Genomic DNA, 7060 nt, shown 5'->3' on the forward strand with positions numbered 1-7060 from the left:
AATCTCAACAGAAAGTGACAGCTGCAGATAGACAAGTTCTTGAATGATTTATATATCATGCAGCTGAGTACCTCAAGACATCCACAAAACATGTTTTTAATTAATTTAAAAAACAGTGCACACACATAATCATTACATAATTCCTGATTTGCATGGTTAAGACTGATTAAAGTAAGAAACAGGGGATTTTTTTTTTAAATACGTCACTTTATTTTCTCTTATTTGCTGTAACAAATTATTATGTAACAGATTATTTTGATAATCAGACCTAAATTAGCTCCAAAGCTCCATACCAAAATTAAGCAACAAAAAGCAAACAATAAAAACAAAATAAGAACTGGTACAAACATTAAACAAAGATAAAATTAATAATACAGAAAAGAAATCAATGACTGGTTATTAATCCTGTCTCCCACCATTCCTCATTTTGTAATGACAATTTACTTACAGGATACAAGCACAATAATTACTTGAAATATGCAAGGATATTGATAATACATGAACTGGATGGAAAGCAATCAATTAATGGTATTTAATGGGAAACATAATTTGCCATTGTCACTTAAATTTACACAATAAAATAGAGTACTAACCAATTAAGAGATATGGACCAAATTAAAAACAGGGCCCGAAATTGAAAATTTATACACAGAAAGTAGGATTATATGTCTACAGGACAGTTTTTTTTATTATCAAAAAAAAAAAAAAAAAAAAAAAATAAATCAAAGCAAACCTTAAATTTGAGCTATTGGACCTCAATGTGGCCCAAAATAACAATCTCAAACAGTGGAAACCAAATTCAGCATATTAAAAAATCCCAGTAATCCATTACTCTAAATTTCAAATAACTGCAAATAAGTAATTTGTTTAACTTTTATAAAAAAAAATGTTGTTTGTCTTTCTTCTTCAGCCCAAATGTTAGGACCAAACCACCCCTCCTCCTTCCTCAAAAAAAAAAATACAGTGAGCAAGCTCACAAAGAGAATACCCCAGCTTCAAATTTATATGTATAATATGTAAATTCAATTTTCTCCATGTCTGTCTATAGAGTCTTCCAACAGTAACTTTATTTCCTCTTGCATACCTACGCTATGATGTTAAACCTTCCTACAAAATTTCATTAAAATCCTTTGACAATTAGTAGGACTTGGGCTTATGAGGTTTCAACATGCAAAACCTTAAGTTGGATTATCTCCCTTTGGAGTGCCTTGACAATAACTACATTCCTACATACATATCTATATATGCCCAAACTATAAAAAATACATCAAAATTTGCAGTTAAGGAGGAGTGACACTGCAAGTAAAAACCTTAAATTGGATTATCCGCCTTCTAAGTACTCCAAATAATAAATATATTCCTTCATGCACATCTAAAATTTTCACGAAACCTTTCAATGTTAAGGAGGAATTGTGTTGACTAGATTTTAATATGTAAAGTCCTTAGGTCTCAATAACCACTTCTAACATTTCCATTACTTTACATGTTAAAAAAGTAATTTTCAAAGTTTCACTGTGAATTCCCAAGACGAATGACATCTTAAAGTTGCATACCGTTGCAAAGCTTGGAAAATAAGGCTTCCAAAATCATTATGCTAATGGTACGATGATTGTAGAAATTCTCCACAAAATTTACTTGAATAAATAATACTGACAATCCTCATTTTTACCTGTTCTGCTAACTGACAGCATGGAGGCAAATTACTCACACATGTAAACAATATTCATACACTTTTGTAGTTAATTACATATGTGATTTTAAAGTACACATTCTCAGCTTTATTTTGACTACTTTTAATCATAATACACACAAATAATGCACTTACAATGCATATGTCTAGGTTCAGTGTGTTTTTGGTACTACAAAGGGGGTGGCCATTTGACCCCGAAGTGGTTAGTGAGACCTTAAATTGAATTATCTCCCTTTTGAAGCTACGACAATAACTAGGTTTCTTCATGCACATCTACATATGATATCAAACCTTCCCTTCTCATTTCATCAAAATCCCTTGAGCTGTTAGGAGTTGTGCTGACAAGAAGTATGGACAGACGGACGAACTTAGACAGACAGGGTGATCCTACATTACCCCAACCCCAAACTTTGTTTAGGTGGGGTATAAAAATATCATAACCAACATTCCTCTTATGGTTTTTGACAATTCATGTAGATCCATACACTTATACCAAAAGCTATAGTCTGCATGGACATATCTTAACACACTGTGTTACTAAAACGACATTACTGTCAGTGAAAGAAACTTAGTATAAAAACTAAACTTGTAGGACTACAATTTCATGTAGAACCATACATTAATACTGAAAGTTATTGTCAGGATGGATGACGACACCATTACATGATACACGCATTTCGTGGGATCATTTGCAGAATGTAGCTTGATATGACCACAGAGGTCAAACCCTGAACAGTTGAGACAATTACTGACACATCATTCAAGATTGAAACAGCTCTGAAATTTCATTGTAATTCAATATTTGACCCAGACACTACTAAAGGGTCCAGAGAGTCTGAATCCCTCACCTGAAAAATTGAAAATCTTGGAAGTACATGTAGTCAACTTTTTTTCAATTTTAGGAGACACTTAGAAAAAAAAAGATTTTAATAAAATGGCAAATTTGGTCTATAAATTAAAATATCAGCTGGGTGAATCAAACTTTACTCAGAATTTAAGATGTCCCTTAGTCATGAATAGTTCAAATCACAATTCTAAGAAGTTGACTTGACTTTTTATAAGCAATTTGGGGGGTGTTTCTAGAAAAGCAGAGGATGCTTACCCTACCAGTGCACCTGGTCCATGCTCCCAGTTTTCAGTGGTCTGAGTTGATCATTTATATTTGTTACTTTGTATGTATTATTTTGGTTATTTTATGTTCATTGTTGTGTTTGTCTGTTTTCCATGACTGGTCTTTGTCCCTGGATTACATTATTTTGATTTCTGCTAGAATCTTAGTTCCCTTGATTACTCTTTCATTGATCTGGTAAAAGTATCAAAAATGTACAACCAAAATTTCAGGAAGACTTGAATGAATTACAGCAGCAGGAATAAAATGTTTCTAAATTGCAGTGAACATAAATGAATGGCTATTGAGACTAAACAAAAGATTTTATCATAAAATAGTGTTCCTGAGTTACTGATAAAAATCAGAAGTATTAAAGAATGTGAAAAATTATAAGGTGTCTAAATTGATCAGACAAATCAAATAGTGTCTGCTCAAAAGATTTTAAAGGAGACTTAATCTTCTATCAGGGATTAAAATGACCCACACAGGAAAAATTGCAACATATGTTTCTCTTATGTTTTGAAAACACCTGAAAACATGTTTCTCATAAGTTTAGGACCATCATGAAAAACACATATTTGGGAAAAAGGTACGTTTTCATATAATTTAGAAAAAAAAAATTATTTCCATGTGATTTCATAGGCACAAAACATTAATTTCCATATTGGTCCTACACAGATTTTCATGTTTTAAAACATATGGTGCAATTTTACCCGTGTAGATCTAGATACAAGGAAGCTGTTTTACTCAGGATATATCCTCCAATAAATTGACAATTGTAGTTGGTGTGAAAGAAAATTTACAATGTGTAAAATGGCAAACAAGCTTATTCTGGATGCAGGATTCTATTCCCAATCCAATTCCCTTTTTAGGTTGGAATTTTATATTTTAAGCCCTAATTGATTTTCGAATGTTTTTAATGGTCAGGTCCATAATTTTAGTAGGGCATCTAAGTTTGTTTGATGTTGGTACTTAGTGGATGACTGTCTCATTGGCAATCATACCACATCTCCTATTTTCATATTAGCTCCATATAAATAATTTGTCTCTGAATTTAATCCACACTATTCACAAAATGCTATAAACAATGCTCTTTTTATCCCTAAACCTAAGACAGAACTATTCAGACACACTTTTGTTTACTCAGGCACTCTTTGGAATACCCTCCAAAATGAAATAAAAAGTGCAAAAGGCATAATTGTCTTTTTCATCCAAGTTTAAAAATCTTTCTAATAGAACTACAGGCTAAAGAATAACATCAGCTATATGTACAAGTACTTTATGTGCTATGAACAATATGTTCCTTTATTAGTACATGCACTTATGTTTATTGAACTTATTTCAGCATAATGATTTTTGATGGATTTTTGTACGAGTCCCTGGGAAGATTAGTTCTAGACTAAATGTGTTACCCACTTAAAGATTTCATCATTATTACTAGAGTCAATATATCACATTTAACTAATTAATGTAATGCAAATTTAGTAGTTTTTATTTAAGTATTTTCTTATCCCTAAAAGATGTAAACAAGAGGCTTCCAGGAACCTGAATCGCTCACCTGGTTTGCATTTCAAGGGCAATAAATTTAACAAGGAGTTGTACAACAATTTTGACTCAAGAAGTCTTTGGTAAGACTTATCATAAGGATCATTTCAGCGACTGAAAGTTTCTTTCTATCTATTATAGTTTTCAAGATATTGGCTGAAAACTGTAAAAAAAAAAATCATTTTTCAACTTTCAAGGGCAATAACTCTTACAAGGAGTCCCTTGACAACTTTGATTCCTGAAGACTTTTGAAGGCCTTAAAATAAGGATCATTTCAGGAATTGAAATAATTTTGCTAAAACTAACTGTATTGGAGATATATGCTAAAAACTACTGTCTGACCCTTTTGTTCTATTTTTAGTAACCTTGGCCATGTTTTTCTATGGATCAAAAATCCACACATCAGTTCTATGAAGAATACCCCAAGGAACATTCATACCAAGTTTGGTTCCAATTGGTCAAGTAGTGTCAGAGGAGATTTTTGAAAGAAATAACATTAAAAGTAACTCCAACATGGCTTAGGTCTCACTGACCACTTCTGGGTCAAATGGCCATGTCCCTATGTAGTACAAAAAACACACTGAACCTAGAAATATGCATTGTAAGTGCATTATTTGTGTGTATTCTGATCAAAAGTGATCAAAATAAAGCTGAGAATGTGTACTTTAAAATCATATTTGTAATTTCCTACAAAAGTATATGAATATTGTTTACATGTGTGAGTAATTCGCCTCCATGCTATCTGTTAGCAAAAAAGGTAAAAATGTTGATTTTCAGTATTTTTTATTCAAGTAAATTTTTTGAAGAATTTCTACGGTCATCGTACCATTAGATTAATGATTTTGAAAGCCTTGTTTCCAAGCTTCGCAATGGTATGCAACTTTAAGGTGTCATTTGTCCTGGGAATTCACAGTGAAACTTTGAAAATTACTTGTTTAACATGTAAAGTAAAGGAAACATTAGAAGTGGTTAGTGTGACCTTAACAGATTAAAATGAAAATTTCATCAGATAGATCTCATTATGCTGATCACTTTTACTCATGTCAGAATTTGGCTAAACCTAACAGGTTTGGAGATATATGCGAAAAACTACTGTCTGACCCCTATGTTCTATTTTTAGTAACAGCGGAAATGTCTTTCAGCTGATCAAAAATCCAAATGTTACTTTTATGCATGATACCCCAAGGAACATTCATACCAAGTTTGTTTCCAATTGGTTAGGTAGTGTCAGAGGACAAGTTTTTGAAAAATTGTTAACGACGACGATAGATGCCAAATGAGGGCAATAGTTCACATGCTAAAAAAATTGAACAATTTTTTTTTGGTCTGCCAAGGTCAGGAACTCATAAGAAAAATTGTTCTACTACTTTGTCCTAATACATAGTTTTATAATCTTGTTATAAAGATAAATTTATTGTCTTTTACAGTAAAAAAAAAAAAAAAAAAAGAAAAAACTGAGTTATGCTCACTTGATTGATACTCCCCCATTTGATAACATGCACCTTTTGACCTCTAGAATGACTTGGGTCAAAATCTAGCCTGAATCCTTCACCTGGCTTGATAACCAACATTCTATTTTTGTGAAAGTTGCCATGCTTTTTCTTGGATAAAAATTCCTATTAATGCCCATACCAAAGTGACAATCACATCAATTTTCATTGAATTTTGTCCAAAGTTTTTGAGGAGAAAAAAGAAATAACATGAAAAAGAGCAAAAATGTTGAAAAAAGGCAATAACTCCAACAAGGCTCAATAGAATAGTACAAAAATTCAACCACTGATTTTTCCCCGTCAGAATTTTGTTTACCAGTAACCTATAGATTTTATTGATTTTTGCAAAAAACATATTAGTGACCCCTATGTTCTATTTTTAGTAATAACGGCCATATTATTCAACAGATCAAAAATCCCCACTTTAGTTCTATGCACAACACCCTAAGAAATATTCACTCCAAATTTGCTTCTAATTGGTCATGTAGTGTCAGAAGAAAAGATTTTCAAAGAAATACGATAAACAAAAAAAGGAAAAATATCGAAAAAGGGCAATAAAATAACAATTACATGGTGTAACAGATTAACACAAAAATTTGATCACAAAGAGATCTCATCATGCTGAACACTTTTACCCAGTCAAAATTTGACTTAACCTTACAGTTTTGGAGATGCCCAAAAAGGTACGTCTGATCCCTATTTTCTATTATTAGTTACAGTAGCCATGTTTTTTTTCAAGGGATCGAAAATCCCCGCACCAGTTACCCTATGGAACATTCAAACCATATTTGTTTTCAATTGGTCCAGTAATTTTAGGGAATAGTTTTGAAAAATTGTTAATGATGATGAACATCAAGCGATGGCAATAATAAACAATAGTACAATGTAATAAGGATTCTGTGGAAGTTTCATTAAACTCCACTTAGTTGTGAAGGATGAGTTATGGATAGGAGATGGGTAACCCACAACAGGGCATTATTAAGTCCATGTCTGATTCCTCATCTACTGTGAAAGTACTATTGTTTGTGGTTTCCGAGGGACGGCCAAATTGTGAAATTTGGTCCCTTACGAAAATGAGATTCCCTAAGATCTTTGCACTGAAAACCTCAAAACCATGAATTTGGGTTTTTCCCCAATCCATGAAAATTGGTATCCACAAATTAAAGTACTATCACAGTAAAGAAAGCCAAACACTAAATTTGATATCTATCCTACCACTGGGAGCTG

This window comes from Perna viridis, chromosome 2, assembly GCF_037379345.1.
Source record: "Perna viridis isolate PV_CMFRI_1.1 ecotype Kerala chromosome 2, ASM3737934v1, whole genome shotgun sequence".
NCBI lineage: Eukaryota > Metazoa > Mollusca > Bivalvia > Mytilida > Mytilidae > Perna > Perna viridis.